At 42.1% G+C, this 20,091-nt stretch overlaps 1 pseudogene; it reads right to left on the reverse strand.

The window, feature by feature from the left end:
* Positions 1-1,540: 1,540 nt before the first annotated feature.
* LOC126100229 (5S ribosomal RNA) lies at positions 1,541-1,661 on the reverse strand (annotated as a pseudogene).
* Between the last annotated feature and the right edge of the window lie 18,430 nt (positions 1,662-20,091).

Here is a 20,091-nt window from a genome sequence, read left to right on the forward strand (position 1 = left end):
GCTGCCGCTGCCCAACACTACAATGGCAGACAACAATGCAAACTAGCCACAGACTGCACACAGCACAGCCAGTGATTTTCATAGAGAGAGCTACGTGGCGTTACCAATAAGAAAACCTTAACAGCCTACTTACATAGCCTCCATGCTCCCCACAAAAAATTTTACAAATTGTTTTGGGCACTGGCCAATACAGATTTGAAAAAAATTTTCATAATTACAATAACAAAGATATGTCATAGTCAAACTGAGGCATGCACAAGCTTTAGTCCGACTCATGACCTTTATTATGAAGATTTCCCGTTTCATCCAAGTACATCTCGGATAACTGGGTAGTTTCTTCTCGAGCCCTTCTCTTCGCCGTCTCCATTTGCTTCTTCACTTCCAGAGCTGCATCATCAGGTGGTCCACAGAGCTGTTCTGATACGTGAAACACTTCTCCATTCTCCGAACGTATCCTTCCATTGCTATGATACGATTTTTGACTTAAGCACACCCACGTAACAAAACCCTCTCTACATTTCTTCGTTTTACGATAAGCATACCACTATAATGAGCAGAAGGCTTGCCCTTGACCGTTATAATAACTTTCAGTCCGCAGCTCGTGGTCGTGCGGTAGCGTTCTCGCTTCTCGCGCCCGGGTTCCCGGGTTCGATTCCCGGCGGGGTCAGGGATTTTCTCTGCCTCGTGCTGACTGGGTGTTGTGTGATGTCCTTAGGTTAGTTAGGTTTAAGTAGTTCTAAGTTCTAGGAGACTGATGACCACAGATGTTAAGTCCCATAGTGCTGAGAGCCATTTTGAACCAATAACTTTCATACTGATGGTCACACTAGGAACTTAAGAGGCAAAGTGAGCATAAGGACTTGTGCTCTCTCTGCAGTCTACCTTACGGCACGTGGCGGAGGCTACCCCATAACACTACAAGTCATTTCCTTTCCTGTCCACTCACAAATAGGACAAGGGGAAAACGACTGCTTACATGCCTACGTACGACTCCTAATTGCTCGTATCTTCGTGGCCCTTACGCGCAGTGTATACTGAAGGCAACAGAATCGTTCTACAGTCATCTTCAGCTGCTAGTTATCTAAATTCTCTCGATAGTGGTCCTCAAACAAAACGTCTCCTTCCCTCCAGGGATTCCCATTTCAGTTCCCGAACCATCTGTGTAGCTCTTGTGTGTTGTTTAAAACTGAACTAAAAAATTAAACTCCTCCCGAACAAGCCTTGAAGGCTCAGCGGTACCGACCGACCGCCGTGTCAGCCCATATGCGTCACTGGATGCGGAATGGAGGGGCATGTGGTCAGCACACCGATCCCCGGCCGTATGTCAGTTTCCGAGACCGGAGCCGCTACTTCTCAGTCAAGTAGCTCCTCAGTTTGCCTCACAAGGGCTGAGTGCACCCCACTTGCCAACAGCGCTCGGCAGACCGGATGGTCACCCATCAAAGTGCTAGCCCAGTCCGACAGCGCTTAAATTCGGTGATTTGACGGGAACCTTTTTTTTTTTTTAAAGAGGGCAGTATAAGAAAAGAAAATCAAGGGGAGCCAACAGCACGCGGTGTTCCCAGGCGGTCACCCATCCAAGTACTAACCGCGCCCAATGTTGCTTAACTTCGGTGATCGGACGAGAACCGGTGTATTTAACATTTTTTTTTATTTTTAATTTTTGTTTTTTTTTAATTTTTTTATTATTTTGTTATTTGTTTGTCTATGAAAGAAAAGGAAAACCTCATCAGAAAGAAACTAGCAACAGAAAACATCGCTACTTGTGGTGTCTCGAAACCGCTGTAAAGTTCTGCAGCGACAGAAATGAAAAATGAGTGGAGCACAAGCACGAGGCATAACGTGATAACGTCACCATTGAAAAAAAAAAAACCACTATCACTGCCACGAAACTAAAGTCAAACATTATTCAATAACGTCGTTTCAAAGTCAAATCCGCGATACAAAAATTCATAGAAATAACAAGGACTGCCACAAAAAAGCCAAAAAAACATGAAGCAACGAGCTCATCCCATTGCGTACGAGAGTGAACGGTACAGTGTGCCACAAAAAGAAATTTAAACATTCAATCAATCATCGCTTGACAGTGTGAGCGAAGAGCTATAAGACGTAGGCGCACTAGATTAACTGAAAGTTTTTTTTTTTTTTTTTTTTTTTTTTTTAGCACTGCGACGAGGCCGTTGGCGTTGTTCAAAACTATCAGTAACAAATCTAGCAGCCTGCCTCCCAATTGTTTCGATGTGTTCCTTCAATAAGACTTGATACGGATCTCTCGAGCGGTACTCAAGAAGAGGTAGCAAAAGTGTCCCATATGCGGTCTACTATACAGGTGAACCTCACTTCCCTAGTTTTCTCCCAATAAACCGAAGTCGACCATTCGCCTTTCCTACCACAATACTCAGATGCTCGTTGCATTCATATCGCCCAGATATCCTAATGACGTGACTGTGTCAAGCGGGACGCTTCTAAAGCTTTACTATCCGAACATTACGGGTTTGGTTTTCCTGCTCATCTGCATTAACCTACATTTTCCTACATTTAGAGCAAGCTGCCAGTCGTCGCATCATCTAGAAATTTTGTCTGTCGTCTTACATCCTCCTACTGCAACTCAACTTTGACACCTTACCATACACCAAAGTATCATCTGCAAAGAACCGCAGATTGCCGCCCACCCTATCCGCCAAATAATTTATGTATATAGAGAACAACATCGGTTCTATCGCAGTTCCCTGGGACACTCATGACGACACCGTTATCTCTGATGAACACTCGCCATCGAGGGTATCATACAGCGTTCTATAACTTAAAAAGTCTTCGAGCTACCCACATATCTGTGAATCTATTCCATTCTGTTTGATAGCCTGAAGTGGGGCATGTGTCAAACGAGTTCCGGAAATATGGAATCTGCCTGGTACCCTTCACCCATAGTTCGCAGTAGATCATGCGAGAAAGGGGCAAGCTGAGTTTCACACAAGCGGATTGGAAAAGGGCACAGGTCATCCCCGTTTTCAAGAAGGGACGTCGAACAGATATGCAGAACTATAGACCTATATCTCTAACGTCGATCAGTTGTAGAATTTTGGAACACGTATTATGTTCGAGTATAATGACTTTTCTGCAGACTAGAAAAATACTCTGTAGGAATCAGCATGGGTTTCGAAAAAGACGATCGTTTGATACCCAGTTTGCGCTATTCGTCCACGAGACTCAGTGGGCCATAGACACGGGTTCCCAGGTAGATGCCGTGTTTCTTGATTTCCGCAAGGCGTTTGATACAGCTCCCCACAGTCGTTTAATGAACAAAGTAAGAGCATATGGACTATCAGACCAATTGTCTGATTGGATTGAAGAGTTCCTACTTAACAGAATGCAGCATGTCATTCTCAATGGAGAGAAGTCTTCCGAAGTAAGAGTGATTTCAGGTGTGCCGCAGGGGAGCGTCGTACGACCGTTGCTATTCACAATATATATTATTGACCTAGTGGATAACGTCTGAAGTTCACTGAGGCTTTTTGCGGATGATGGTGTAGTATATCGAGAGGTTGTAACAATGGAAAATTGTACTGAAATGCAACGAATTGACGCATGGTGCAGGGAATGGCAATTGAAGCTCAATGTAGACAAGTGTAACGTGCTGCGAATACTTAGAAAGAAAGATCCTTTATCATTTAGGTACAATATAGCAGATCAGCAACTGGAAGCAGTTAATTCCATAAATTATCTGGGAGTAGGCATTAGGAGCGATTTAAAATGGAATAATCGTCGGTAAAGCAGATGCCAGACTGAGATTCACTGGAAGAATCCTAAGGAAATGCAGTCCGAAAACAAAGGAAGTAGGTTACAGTACACTTGTTCGCCCACTGCTTGAATATTGCTCACCAGTGTGCGATCCGTACCAGATAGGGTTGATAGAAGAGGTAGAGAAGATCCAACGGAGAGCAGCGTGCTTCGTTACAGGATCATGTAGTAATCACGAAAGTGTTACGGAGATGATAGATAAACTCCAGTGGAAGACATGGGCTTTTGTTGAAGTTTCGAGAACATACCTTCACCGAGGAGTCAAGCAGTATATTGCTCCCTCTTACGTACATCTCACGAAGAGACCATGAGGATAAAATCAGAGAGATTAGAGACCACTCAGAGGCATACAGACAATCTTTCTTTCCACGAACGATACGAGACTGGAATAGACGGGAGAACCGATAGAGGTAATCAAAGTACCCTCCGCTACACACCGTCAGGTGCCTTGCGGAGTATGGATGTAGATGTAGATGTAGATGCTTTCTAAAACCATGTAAGGTGGCCCATTAACATACTATTTTAAATATAGAATAGTCATCTACTTATAAAGCTGAGGAGTTTGTTATCACACATGCCCTACTCCGAGTAAAGTGATACTAATTTGCGTAGTACGGAGAGTAATCATTCATACATGGGCAACATGAACTCGACGCTAACTAGCATTCCATACTTTGCATGTTAATATTCACGTACTGTCGCAATCACTTTGAACTGAAGTGGACGCAGGGAGTTCCCAGCTGTCGAGAAAAGTAGAACATGGAACGCATTTGTAGAGCGGCCAAAAGAAAGGCCGTCTCTTCACGGCGGGGAGGCAGGAACCATTAGTGCAGTCCGAAGCTGGTAGTTTACAACAGCGTACAGCTAACAATAGGCCATTAAGCGTGCTTCTCTGACTCACACCTGCATAGAATGGAAAGAAACAGCATAGCTGGAGTCCGTGTGGCAGCTCTTAGAGAACCAATACACAGAATTCGCATTTACGAAAAATGTTGAGTCGCGCAAAATAAAGGTAACAGTGTGTCAGAGGCGACTGGACAGAACACACGTAGAAAGACCACACCTGATGCCTGGGAAATCTTCTAGGTAAGGAATGCTTTCAGGATCACAATAGGGGTCTCTGAAAAGCACGAAAAACATTGTCTTTGTATTTCTTTTTTCGATACAGAAAACAGGCCACAGTGGAAAGCACCGATATTTTTAACAAATACTCGCATATCGCGTGATGAAGGATTGGAGAACACAAGGTTATACGTGGACAGCTTGTGCGTGAGGAGTCTGAGAGGATAGGAGCGAAACATGAGTGCTACAGGCCAGAAGGAAATAGTTTCCACCCCCAGTACTCTTGTCAAGCCTCATCTAACCAAGAAACGACGCAAGTTGCATCACAATCAGCATTGACCGCTACGCTTTGTGGTAGGGGATGAACACAAGATACGGTGGGGGGGAACGAAAAAGATATATTGGACGGTCTCGTTAGAGACAAGAGGGGAGGTCTTTTCAGAACAGGGTCGTGTTTAGGAACATCTACGTGTACATCTACGGGATTACTCTGCTATTCACAATAAAGTGCCTCGCAGAGGGTTCAATGAACCACTTTCAAGCTGTCTCTCTACCGTTCCACTCTTGAACGGCACGCGGGAAAAACGAAGACTTCAATTTTTCAGTGCGAGCCCTGATTTCTCTCATTTTATCGTGATGATTATTTCGCTCTATGTAGGTGGGTACCAACAGAATGTTTTCGCGATCGGAGGAGAAAGCTGGTGATTCAAATTTCATGAGAAGATCCCGTCGCAACGAAAACCGCCTTTGTTTAAATGATTGCCTCTCCAATTCACGTACCATGTCAGTGACACTACCTCCTTTATTTCGTGATAGTACAAAACGAGCTGCTCTTCTTTGTTCTTTTTCGATGTCAACCGTCAGTCCCACCTGATGCAGATCCCACACCGCGCAGCAATACCCCAGAATAGGGCGAACAGACGTGGTGTAAGCAGTCTCTTTAGTAGATCTGTTGCACCTTCTAAGGGTTTTGCCAACGAATCGCAGTCTTTGGTTTACTCTACCCACAATATTAGCTATGTGATCGTTCCAATTCAGGTTATTTCTAATTGTAATCCCTAAGTATTTAGTTGAATTTACAGCCTTCAGATTTGTGTGACTTATCGCGTAATCGATATTTAACTGATTTCTTTTAGTACTCATGTTAATAACTTCACACTTTTCCTTAATCCGGGTCAATTGCCACTTTTCACACCACACAGATATCTTATCTAAATCATTTTGCAAGTCGTTTTGATCATCTGATGACTTTACAAGACGGTAAATGACAGCATCATCTGCAAACAATCTAAGACGGCTACTCAGATTGTCTTCTATGTCGTTAATATAGATCAAGAACAACAGAGGGCCTGCCTGTAACAGTTCCTTGGGGAACGCCGGACATTACTTCTGTTTTACTCGATGACTTTCCATCTATTATTACGAGCTGTGACCTTTCTGACAGGAAATCACGAATCCAGTCGCACAACTGGGGCTATACTCCGTAGGCACGCAGTTTGGTTAGAAGTCGCTTGTGAGGAACTTCCTATTCTGTTTGCCTAGAAGTGCTTTTTAGTGAACACGTGTGTTCACAGAGTTAGAAAATATCGTAACGTCTCTGAGGTGGAGATTACGAATTTCGATTCGATTTAGTTACGTTGTGTGGAACAGTTAAAGAGGGCAGAGGTGTACACATCGCGAAGCCAGAGCGAGTGGACATTGCCAATAGTTTAGCTAGGGACGAACACAGTTTTTCACCTCACGCAAACTCAGGGTGGTTTCCGATTTCTGACACAGTCAAGGCCAGAATAGTACTGAGGTTTGCAGGTCCGCACAGCGTCGACGTGCCACGCCGGGCAGAGTGGCCGAGCGGTTCAAGGCGCTTCAGTCTGGACCCGCGCGACCGCTACGGTCGCAGGTTCGCATCCTGCCTCGGGCATGGATGTGTGTGATATCCTTAGGTTAGCTAGAGTTAAGTAGTTCTAGGTTCTAGGGGACTGATGACCTCAGCTGTTAAGTCCCATAGTGCTCAGAGCCTCTCGTGGTCGTGCGGTAGCGTTCTCGCTTCCCACGCCAGGGTTCACGGGTTCGATTCCCGGCGGGGTCAGGGATTTTCTCTGCCTCGTGATGGCTGGGTGTTGTGTGCTGTCCTTAGGTTAGTTAGGTTTAAGTAGTTCTAAATTCTAGGGGACTTATGACCACAGCAGTTGAGTCCCATATTGCTCAGAGCCATTTTTTTTGCTCAGAGCCATTTGAACCATTTAAATCATTAGTCGACGTGCCGCCTTCATCATCCACCACTGCCGACCACAGCAGCCGCCGACAAAGTACGGTGAATATCGTGTTTGCAGGCTCTCAGTAAGAGAGTTACTAGCTTGTGTATGCACTTCTCTTCTAATTCCCTCGTGTTCATGCTACTCACGTATCATGTGTGTGTTCATGGGGCCTACAAGTCGAGAAAGGTATAGGTAAAATATATGTTACTGTCCAGCTAAAATGACATGGACAATAGAGAGTACTGAAGCGTTGTGTGTTATACTTTGGAAGGTAAATTGATTGTGGTCATTGTGTTGTAAGCTACATTAAGGGTTCTTTTTACATGTAGGAACGCTTTTGTAAGGTTGTTATGCGGTCATATTTATTACGATTAATTTCATTTATTTTGTGAATTCTTTGTCAGGATTTTCCTAATTATAGAGGATTTTCCAACATCACCAACTACACACTTGAACCCAATGTGCATGGTGATTCTGTATTAAAACGTTTTAGTACAGGTAACAGTTGTTTGTGTATTCTAGAGTAGAGGGTACCCCTTCCTCATCGAAATATTTTAGGGCATGTATGATGGCTGTCATTCTGATGTCTAATAGTGACTTCATCGAGGATCTCCTCGCCTTACAGGAAGTGGGTTCACAGGCACCTTAGTTCTGTCAGATATCTCTGTGCATGGCAAGTGGTAAGGATGGGTCATAACGACCAGGGGAGTATTTTAGGTAATGGCGACCCTGCCAGGATGCGCTTTTGGTTGGCAGATTAGACTATCAGGATACATTTGTGGTTGATTGATTAGACTGCCAGGATATGTTTTGGTTGAGAGATTGGCATATCAGGACGTTTTTGATGGAAAAATCACTGTCCAGATATTTTTGATCGCAGAAAAAAATTGTCAGAATACGTTTGTGGTTGAAGGGAGACTATCAGGGACGTGTCTGGTTGAAAAATCAGACTGGCCGGATACTTTTGAGCACAGTGGAATATTGCCAGAATACATTTGAGGTTCATCAGAGAGCACTACGATATGTTTTCGGGTGAAATTTCAGACTCTTCATATATTTTTTGAGCAGAGTGAAATTGTTAAGACTCACGTTAATTTAGTAGTGGACACTATTAGAATACATGGGTGGCAAGGACACGAGACTATTAGAGGTCAATTTGAGGACTGAAAGTGATACACTTAATGATTTGTGCGTAGGGTGTGTTATCTTTGTGATGTTTTCACTTGTAAAAGTTTGTTAGAACATTTCACTGTTACCAATGGTACACTTACGTTAAGAAATGTCAGAGAATGAGTCAAGTAGCCACACTTAGTAGGTGTGGAATTGTCTTGTTGGAAGTTAGAGGTTCACAAACTCCAAACTTTGTTAGATCTGGAAGTGCTGTTTAGCGTTAAATGTGTGACTCTTTTGTAATTAGATTAAGTTTGAACAAAAGAGTTTTGAATTCAAAGTTAGTAGTTAGATATACTTAATAATTTTATTTTGTGTTTGGCTGCCACACAGGTTTTTTAACATCGTTGTTGGTGTGTTGGATTCTGTTCCAAACGTCGTTGAAAAAATTCTTGTATTAAACTGAGAGAAAGTGTGCACTGTAAAGTAGAATTCGTACAGGACTATGTATGTTGTTTTGGAGGCGTGTTATGTCGTACAATCGCATGGTAACGCGAAGTCAGAATCGGAAACAGCAGCAAGTTCAGAGAACATTACAAGGATCGGAAATGACGGAAGACCATAACGCACTCCGTCTTCAGGCCACGAGTGGCCTACCGGGACCATCCGACCGCCGTGTCATCGTCAGAGGAGGATGCGGACAAGAGGGGCATGGCGTCAGCACACCGCTCTCCCGGCCGTTATGATGGTATTCTTGACCGAAGCCGCTACTAATCGGTCGAGTAGCTCCTCAAACGGCATCACGAGGCTGAGTGCACCCCGAAAACTGGCAACACCTCATGGCGGCCTGGATGGTCACCCATCCAAGTGTCGACCACACCCGACAGCGCATAACTTCGGCGATCTCACGGGAACCGGTGTATCCACTGCGGCAAGGCTGTTGCCGGAAGAACATAGGAAAGATGAAATTCAAGTTGTAGACGAGGTGGAAGGGATGGAGCGTATGTCACGGGCAGAACAGTTGCATGAACAGAACGACGTAGCAGCCGCAATGTCACGTCATAAGCGTCACGAAAGTAAACAAGTTCAAGGCACTAACATCAAGGAACTGATGATGAGAACTGTGCAGAGGCAGATCAAGCCAGAGATGTAATTTCAGATGATGCTAGGCTGGACTATCTCGAATCAAGTGTAGTCGTAAGAGACCCGTCGTCACGTGATAGGACAGGAAGAATGAGTGTCAGCGCACCTGCACTTAATCCACAGGTTAAAGAATCGGTACGGGAGAGACAGGAAAGGGATAAGTCGAATCAAACCCAAATGAATCTAATAGTATGTTCGAAATGTTGCAACATCTGAATCAACAAGGTAAACAAACGAATGCGTGCATGCAGAATCTAAGTGCAGAAACGAGTTCGAATATGCAGAACCTAAGTGCAGAAACGCGTTCGCACATACAGAATCTAGGTGAAAGACAAACAAAGGCATATGAAAGTTAGAATAAGGGCTGGATCAGATTCGAAAGGAGGCCCAAGAATGACGATAGGTGATTGAAGCTCTCGTGGTACGTCACAGATGCGCACAGATATTGACGAGGTACAGAAAGATATGACAAAGTTACGTGACGAAACTCACCAGAGTGTCAAAGAGGTGAAGCAACAGGTCGATCTATTTACGACAAATACATCTCGGAAAGTACAGCAGGCCATGGAAGAGGCGACAGTTCAAAGAAGAATTACCAAAGCAGCGTTAAAGAGATTCAATAATCGTATTTTGAAGATCGAATCGAAAACCATGTTCAAATGGTTCTCAGCACTATGGGACTTAACATCGGAGGTCGTCAGTCCCCTAGAACTTAGAACTACTTAAACCTAACTAACCTAAGGACATCACACACATCCATGCCAGAGGCAGGATTCGAACCTGCGACCGTAGCAGTCGCGCCGTTCTGGACTGAAGCGCCTAGAACCGCTCGGCCACCAGGCCGGCTGAAAACCCGGGGGCAGTTTCAAAGACTGAGAGCCGGATTATTGCAAAGTATCGAAGGTCGTCATGACAACGACCGCGTGTGTTCTGTGTCAATTACGACGTCTGAGTCCACGGTAAATACGAACAGGGACACTATGAAGGTCGCAGGAAGGTCATCCGAAGCAGCTAACGAGACGCAAAAAGATCGCAATGTAGTAGAAAGACGCATATCTGAATGCACTAATATGCAATGTAACAAAAAGGGCGAAAAAATAAACATTTCGATGCACACAGTGGATCCAAATAGGTTCCAAATGAACGTATCAACTGAAGAGAGACACAGCACACCTAATATAGCGACAGAATTATGTGCAGCACATCAAAATCCAATATGTAAGGTGCAGAGTGTGACGTACGCTGAACAAAATTTAAGAGAACAGTATGCTGTACTACAAGATGTCACTCAGGTGCCAGCAACTTCTTATGCAGAGCAGTACAGGCCATACCAAAATCTGACGCCACTGGCAAGAATGGACACAGATCCTGTAATCGAAAGTATGTGCCAATGTAGAATACCAGTTACAATGACGGAGAACTTAGGTCATAGGGCTCAACTTGAGACAAGTAACTGCGTACCATTACGAAGGTTTGATACTCATTTACATGATAGCGGAAGTGTGCAATATCCAAGGCGATTCAGAGCACAAACGAATTCAACAGAAGTATGATTGGAGGGAGGAGTGGCATAGAATAAACACCGTATGGCGCGCATGCAAAATGTGACAAAGACCATTTCTTCACAGTAAGTAAATTTCAACACCACAAAGAAGGTGGAAATTCCTTACATCCAAAAACGTTCATGAATCAATTTCAGATCGGTTTACCTGAACGCTGTCCACTATCTTACAAACTAGACTTTATTTGTGCACACATGTATGGAGCAATCGCAGAAACCATGCAGAGAATAGCTAAAACGTGTGAGTCGTATGAGGAGTTCAAATTATCATTTCTGTCGCGATATTGGTCGCCTGAAGCACAAAACAGAATTAAATATGAGTTGGTTCAGACGGCGATGTGCGAAAAGAGAAGAGTCCAGTGAAGTTCTTTGAGAACATGGTCAAGAAGAACCAATGCTTAGGTAATCGGTACATTGACGGAGAATTAATACGATGAAAGTCCCATTAAAGTATCAACTGTCATTAGTGGGTAGAGCAGGGGGTAATGTTCAAGTCTTCAAAGCAATTTTTCGTGAATTAGACTTTATATTCAGCAAAGAAGGCGTGCGGAAACGTCGAAATCAGCAGGACAACAACAGTGATAGGCAGAGGTCAGGAAACGGACGCAATGGCAATGGTAATGTTGAAACATCCCCTTTGAAAAATTATACATGTGACTGTGCTTAAACTGACACACAATATTTTTTAGCGCAACGCAATCTGACTTTCAGAAATCCCTACAAAGGAATGGCCCTGACTAACATTAACCTGTCTCTTTCTACTGATAGGCATAGTTAGCAATTGAAAGATGTTAATAGAGAACAAACAATGTATTTACCTTAACAGTCATAATATATATAGTAGTTCATGACATCCAGTGTTACAAATTTCAAAACTCCGCTATCTCTCTCCCCACATCCACCACTGCTGGCGGCTCACCTCCAACTGCGCAACGCTACGCGCTGTTCACATCCAGCTGCCCAACACTACAATGGCAGACAACAATGCTAACTAGCCACAGACTGCACACAGGACAGCCAGTGATTTTCATACAGAGCGCTACGTAACGTTGCCAATAAGAAAATATAGACAGCCTACTTACAATGTGTATGGACAGAACTCAGAACGCACTGCACTAATGGACGTAATCAAGGATACTGGAAATCAGGTCGGAATAATAATGGCAATATCAGTCGCTTTTTCCAAAATGACAGTAATAACAGGAGTGCCAACTGGCGAAATGGTGAAAATAGATGAAATTGGTTTCACCAACAAAATGAGAATTACTCGAATTCGAACAACCCTCAATAACGAGTTAAGGATATGCGGAATCACGATACATCTGATGATCAGACGGAAACCGAACAACCTGAGGTTGAGATTAGGCCACCTAACGCAGGGAAACGTAAGAATTGACTAGTTGTAGAAGTGGAGGACCAGGAGGATAACAGTTAAATCACAGACAGTCGTATAATTAACAACAAACAGATTAATAGACTCGTATGTGATTCAGGGGAAGAGAAATTAGTGATAGAGAAAACAAGATCGGAAACACAAGTTACAGGTTGCGACACGACTGGGTGGGACTCGACTGACGATGAGGCAGACGTCCCACCATGCTGATTCGTGAACATAAGTTTCTCAGTCTCAAGAAAATTTATTATATTCGAAACGAGAATGTGTTCAAGGGTTCTGCAGCAACCCGATGTTAGGGATACTGGTCTGTAATTTTCCGGGTCCGGTCTTTTGCCCTTCTTAAACACAGGAGTCACCTGCGCTTTCTTTCAGCCACTGGGACTTTGCGCTGGACTACAGATTCACGACAAATGCAAGCTAAGTCAGGGGCCCATGCCATAGAGTATTCTTCAAAAAATCGAATTGGGATTCCATCCGGACGTGGTGACTTATTTGTTTTAAACTCCTTTAGTTGTTTCTCTACGCCAGGGATGCTTATTACTATGTCGTCGATACGGAAGTCTGTTCCATGGTCCAACGATGGTATGTTTGTACTGTTCTCCTGCGTGAACGATTTCTTGCACGTGAAATTCAATTTGTTTTGCTACCTCTAGCTGGTCAACAAATAGCCTTAGACCCACTTAGCGATTTTGCATAGGACCAGAATTTTCTCGGGTTCTCTGCCAGAGCTTTTGCTAAGGTATGACGGTGGTAGTAGTTATGTGCTTAGCGCTTAGATCTTTTCACAGACGCACGAATATCTGCTAAACTTTGCATGTCGTCATTTGCGCGTTCTCTTTTGAACCGACGGTGCAACAACCTTTCCTTACTCGATATTTTCCGAATGTCGTTATTAAACCATGGTGGGTCTTTCCTGCCCTTAATCCACTTATTAGGCACAGAATTTCCCAGACCACGATTTACAACCTGCTTAAACTTTGCCCATAATTCCTCTGCGTCCGTCTTACGGGACCTATGTGATGTTTCGACCAGCGTGCCGTTATCGCTTCAGGGTAGGTAAAACCGGAAGTGTCGGGACATAGTCCAGGGAAATTGCAATGGCTGGCGGAAGGCGAGCAGTAGGTGGAGATAATAGGTTTGTTTGAGCAGTTGCCAGCGGGTTCGTGCGCATGCGCAGAGCTGCATTCACGTATGGGGGCAGCGGCTTCTCCCGCTTCTGGCCACTTGAGGTGTGACTCTTATCCGTATGAGCAGTAGCAGCAAGCAGTGAGATACTATGCGAAAAAACTTTTCTGGCGCACCCAAGCTGTCACATTCGCGCATGCGCAGAGCAGTCTGAATTGAAGTGGCGGGGGGGGGGGGGGGGGGGTCATTCTCGACGTAACCCTGTTTTGTCTTCATTACAGCTACCACATCAAATGGAAAAAAAGAATTTATGTGGCCGAGAGCCATCAAGTAAGTTAATATACATTCCCATAATCACAGAAAACTAAAATACGTTAGTAGTTTCAATTTTCTGATTTTATATTATTTCCACGTTATTAGCAATCAACCATTGATCATCTTGCAGACTAATGAAGTTATTTTGGTCGGTTTGCTAAAGAAATTTGCTTCTATTAATCTTTTCTGCTGAGGTAGTCAATTTATTTTAAACGAAGTGCTTCATTCCACGCTATTGGCTAGTTTCAACTGTTCACTCAATTTCAAGCGCACCTTTTCATTTTCTGGCATTTATGGCATTGTATCGAACTTAAGAGCCAATCATGGACATACAAATGTGCACTTTAAGTCGAATTATGTATTTTAGTATGGTTTACGAAATTCCGATACTGTTGGAGTAGTATCTGATGTCATTTTTCTTTTATGACATTTTAAGATCTCTTAGTGCTATATATGTAGCAAGATACGTAAATATTCACTTGAAGCTGGCAAAGCAGGCAAATTTGGTCAGTATTATTGAATTAAATATTTTATTTCAAATGTGTTGACAGCTGTAGCACTATTTTAGAAATCTGCCTTCCTCGAAACACATTGTTTTTCGATCACAAGACACTTGTCTAGTACTTCCTCTAGGCTTGACGTTATTTCTTAATTTGTGTTGTTTAGACCTTAAATTGGTGGAATGTCATTCTATAAATTTTAGACTGGTAACACTCACCATGCGGCATTTTATTTACTGCTAGAGTAAAATATAAACTGTCTGTTCTACAGTTTCTTTGGCCTACAGGAAACCTTGTTAATTTTTTACACATTTTGAAATAGTTATGAAATAATTTATTTTCCTTTGTTCTGGTGTAGTCTAAAGAAGGATTTTTTTAATTTTATTTTTGCAAGAAATTTGTATTCCTCCTTACTAGAATTTTTCTGTGCTCTGCATATATAAACCTGATTGGAAATGCTACACGACAATATTGCAGAGTACGCATACAAAACATCTACGTTAAAATCACCACACAACAAAATATTGGGTTAATTTGAGCTGTAGAGTCCAGTCTTGAAATGAATATTATGCCAAGAACCACTTTCTTATTTCGCATTCCTTAAATGTATAGGATACAACTAAAAAAAAATTGCTCCAAGCACAGGTCCGTATGTGTCCTCTCACCAACGCGCTGCATTGCTGCACATGGCCACGTGATGCCGCCTGCGCACGAAATTCCAAACAGAAATGCGTCGAAAAGCGTACGATCACACCGAACTCCAAGCACGGGCTTCCTACGTCATCGTAGCTGCGCATGCGCACTAACGCTTGTTTTCTGGCGCTCTCTGGCAACTGCTCAAACGAACCTAAAGCTGGGTTTACACTAGCAAGTCGCTTGCAGAAGTTATTGCTGGAAGTTATTGCTAGCCGCTTGCAGCTGTGTTTACACAGCAGCGCAAGAATTAAGCAAGATTCTTCCGCAAGTTCTTTGGCAAGAAACTTGCGTCAACAACTTGCTGATACTGTTTACATACGCTTTCAGTACCACTACGAGTGTCAGCCGAAGTGTAACATGACAAGTGGGCGGGTGAGATATGCTGCAGCTCTTGTAATTGTAATGCAAAACGTGAAAAAGAAAAATATTTTGGTTAGAGAGTAGATAATGGGAAGATCGCAAAATGGTGCCTGTAATAACCTTTTGCAAGAACTTAGTATCGAGAGCATGGATACTTTTGCAGAATGTCCTCAAATGATCCTCAGTATTTATTGATGTTAATAGCGCCCGTCATATCAAAACGAGACACAAACTTCGGTACTGCTATTTTAGCAAAGGAACGTTTGCTAGTCACTCTATGATTTATAGCTACCGGTGAGCTACGAATAAAATAGGCATTTCATTTATTTATGTGAAACATACAACCAAAAAAGTTTGAATTTTGAAATCTTCTCTTTGTAGGAGACTCATACATGTCCCTAATGTACTTGTTTCATATTACCGTCTGCACGATTTCTCTGATCGCACCCGATGTATGTAGAGCCTTTTTTAACGTCTTGAAAAGGGAAAATTATTTGTAGGTATGTGAAAACACAACAATGAAATAAAATTTTTATTGAAATAAACTGCATTTTACAGAATGATATGCTTATAAAAATGTTTTTTTTCTAATGCTCATAAAATGGAAAGTGAAAAGCTAAGTAAATAGAACATGTAATAATTACACATCGTCTTAGACTCCTAAAACAACAAGCGAGTGGATGCAGGTGGCAAAGAGGTTGTATCTTCAAGTTATGCTACTTCCTATGTACTTCTTTTATAGATGTGTCGAATATCGACGAGATTTCATTTAAACCGCTCATCTTCTTCACTCTATCCTTAAAGTCTCGGTTATGCACGTTCCGTATTTCGGGGTAACTCTCCACGGCTTCAATAAAATGTTCTGTATCCTGCTTCATCGATTCCCGTTTCTCCTCCATTTCTGAAATTTGTTTGCATATAATACGTATGATGGTTGCATAAAATTAAGTCACCACATTAAGTAAAATGTTAAATATGAATGTTATGCAGACAACATACTTACTATAACTTGCGCTTCCTACTTGCAGGAAATAGAAATAAATCCTAAAAGCTGCAAGTTACTTGCAGATACTTCTTGCGTGGTGTTCACACTGGAAGCGGAAAACGTGCTACAAGTCACTTCCGCAATAAATTGCTACAGTCGCAAGTCGACTTGGCGATATGTTTACACTCGCAAATCGCGCGGCAAGTTCCTCCGCGCAAGTAAATTGCTGCAATAACTCGCTAGTGTAAACCGAGCATAAGGGTGGCAAATCCTTCGGAGCGGGTAAAACCGTAAATGTCGGGGCCGCATGTGTTGGCATTCGCAAGTGTGCGACACCGAGCAGCCGCGGTTCCGCTCACTCTGGCACTGTCTGTCTGTCACTCACAATAGCACAATTGCGGCCGGCACTCGCCGATCGTCGCGTCCCGGAAATGATCCATTACGTTCTTGACTGCAGTGCCCTTGGCCAAAGGCGTTCGGCTGCCCCCGCCCTGCTCTTCACAACTCATTTGCTTTCAGCTTTTGACGTTTCTAGTTTTCATAATTTTTTCGTTGCCCTAGTAAATTAACCCTAGGCTAACAAGGTGCTAATGGCTCAAATGCCTCTGAGCACTATGGGACTCAACTTGAGGTCAACAGTCCCCTAGAATTTAGAACTACTTAAACCTAACTAACCTACGGATATCACACACATCCGTTCCCGAGGCAGGATTCGAACCTGCGACCGTCGCGGTCGCGCGGTTCCAGACTGTAGCGCCTAGAACTGCTCGGACACCTCGGCCGGCTGCTAATCACGAGACATAAATAAGAAGGTGGGGTAAAAATTTACCCCACGTTTTCCTGAATTATTTGTTACACAAAAGAGGTTCTGGAGCAACATAAAGTAATAATCACACATTATGAAACATTTATTACAAAGTATAGTTGTATTTTATAATATGACAAAGCAAATTATAACTATAATAGCAATGCATTTTATTGTATCGTGATTGTCATATACAGAAATATGACACTGCACTTATATGTTCCATTCAGTTACCCTTTGTGCCATAACATTGCAAAACACAATAGAATAAATCAAAAGGCATAAGAATCATTGAAGGAAATAATATGGAAATTGGTAAAAAGTATAAAGCTAACAACTACGAACAAATAGTTCCTCGTGTGAAAGGAAACACAGATTTTATAAATTATTTTCAAAATCTGATGATATTTTCAATATACCAAACACTTTCAAACTAAACTGTTATGGCAACTTTGACAAATATTTTTCCGATGGTCCTTGCACACTGGATTCGAACAGACACAGCATTCAAAGGAACTTTTCCGGTCTTCTTTTCGACTGCAAAGAAAGCATCGTCCACTTTTTTTTTGAGATCGTTTCTGATTGTGTTGCTGATCTTGGAATATCGCTTGGAATATCGCTCCCAGAATGTGTCAAAAGCTGTTCCGTGGTTATGCGAAGATCTTTGGGTAAATTTTTTCTTCTGATTCTGTCCTTCATTTCTGCTTCAACCAGCCCGAATGCCAATCACTTGAGAAAATTGCTTCGGCTGTTTGTGCCGCTATTATCCTTTAACAAGACATAGGCATTTATTCCTCATGCATCTAAAAGCCCATAAATGTTTCGCGTTGTCCACCGCCTGGTTTTTCGTGCTGTGGTCTAATTGTGGCATAATAAATCAAATACATCGTCTCTCCCTTTGTTGTCAATGTAGAAAAGTACTAAGTTCGATTTCTTTGTCTTCTCATCTATTTCACCTATCTTATGCATCGTTGATTTAATAGTTATGGGTGACTGGAATTCGTCAGTAGGAAAAGGGAGAGAAGGAAACGTAGTAGGTGAATATGGATTGGGGGTAAGGAACGAAAGAGGAAGCCGCCTGGTAGAATTTTGCACAGAGCACAACCTAATCATAGCTAATACATGGTTCAAGAATCATAAAAGAAGATTGTATACATGGAAGAAGCCTGGAAATACTGACAGGTTTCAGATAGATTATATAATGGTAAGACAGAAATTAAGGAACCAGGTTTTAAATTGTAAGACATTTCCTGGGGCAGATGTGGACTCTGACCACAATCTATTGGTTATGACCTGTAGATTAAAACTGAAGAAACTGCAAAAAGATGAGAATTTAATGAGATGGGACCTGGATAAACTGAAAGAACCAGAGGTTGTACAGAGTTTCAGGGAGAGCATAAGGGAAAAATTGACAGGAATGGGGGAAAGAAATACAGTAGAAGAAGAATGGGTAGCTTTGAAGGATGAAGTGGTGAAGGCAGCAGAGGATCAAGTAGGTAAAAAGACAAGGGCTAGTAGAAATCCTTGGGTAACAGAAGAAATATTGAATTTAATTGATGAAAGGAGAAAATATAAAAATGCAGTAAATGAAGCAGGCATAAAGGAATACAAATGTCTCAAAAATGAGATCGACAGGAAGTGCAAAATGGCTAAGCAGGGATGGCTAGAGGACAAATGTAAGGATGTAGAGGCTTATCTCACTAGGGGTAAGATAGATACTGCCTACAGGAAAATTAAAGAGACCTTTGGAGAAAAGAGAGCCACTTGTATGAATATCAAGAGCTCAGATGGAAACCCAGTTCTAAGCAAAGAAGGGAAAGCAGAAAGGTGGAAGGAATATATAGAGGGTCTATCCAGGGGTGATGTTCTTGGGGACAATATTATGGAAATGGAAGAGTTTGTAGATGAAGATGAAATGGGAGCTACGATACTGCGTGAATAGTTTGACAGAGCACAGAAAGACCTAATTCGAAACAAGTCCCTGGGAGTAAGCAACATTCTATTAGAACTGCTGACCATAGAGTGAACTGTTCAATAATAACCTAAATTTTACCAGACCTTTCCCATCATTTAATTATCCTCACAACTAACGTAGACAGGTTCCTTTCCAAATGTTGTGCAATCCGAGTGTCCCGAAATGAAAAATTACATTTTGTGTTAATAATAATTACTTGCAGACCTAGCTATGTTAGAATGGTGTTTAAAAAACTGTTTAGTTAATGAACCAGTAAATGAATAACGAAGGTCTAACGAAGTTGAAAGATAACGTTAATATTGATATAGTAATGAAGTATAATTATTTAGAGACAGATATAAAGGTGTTTAAATGAGCAGTAAATAAGATGAAAAGAGTAGTAACTTATATACTGGAAATCTTGAACGCATAATAAATTCAGTAATCAATTTTTTTAATACAGTTTCAGTAACCCCCCCCTTTTTATTCATTTGAATTCTGAAGTGTTCTCAATTGGTTTGACCAGCAAAAGTTAAAGTCAATATATAAGTCAAAATTTATCAGTATTTTATCTTTATCAAAATTGACATTTTGTGTGTGGCTCGAAAGTGCTATTTCTAGGGTAACCTATGCCCGATTTTAATCAGATTAATAGACAGTATAAAGTTTTGTAGTATACATTGGAGTGTAGTGTTATGTATTCATGGGTTTTCCATATCAGTACAGAACGTGAAACTATCAGTTCAATAGATTTTCTGGTTCTAAAATTCTACTATATTATGCAGTGTTACTACGTGTTGTTTTGCATGAATATACACCAACTTGTACAGGGAAGAAACTCAGTTAATGCCTAATTAGGCTGGCGACCGTATTATTATCTAATTGGTAGCTTCTCCCGGGTTGCTTTTGGTCCATCCTGACGTGTAATTGCATTTCGAACTTACTTGACGGATCATTGTTATTACAGAGGGTGTGTAAGTCTGATTTGCCACCATTCAGGTACACGCGGTCGATATCTGTAAGAAA

The sequence above is a fragment of the Schistocerca cancellata genome, chromosome 1, assembly GCF_023864275.1.
Source record: "Schistocerca cancellata isolate TAMUIC-IGC-003103 chromosome 1, iqSchCanc2.1, whole genome shotgun sequence".
NCBI lineage: Eukaryota > Metazoa > Arthropoda > Insecta > Orthoptera > Acrididae > Schistocerca > Schistocerca cancellata.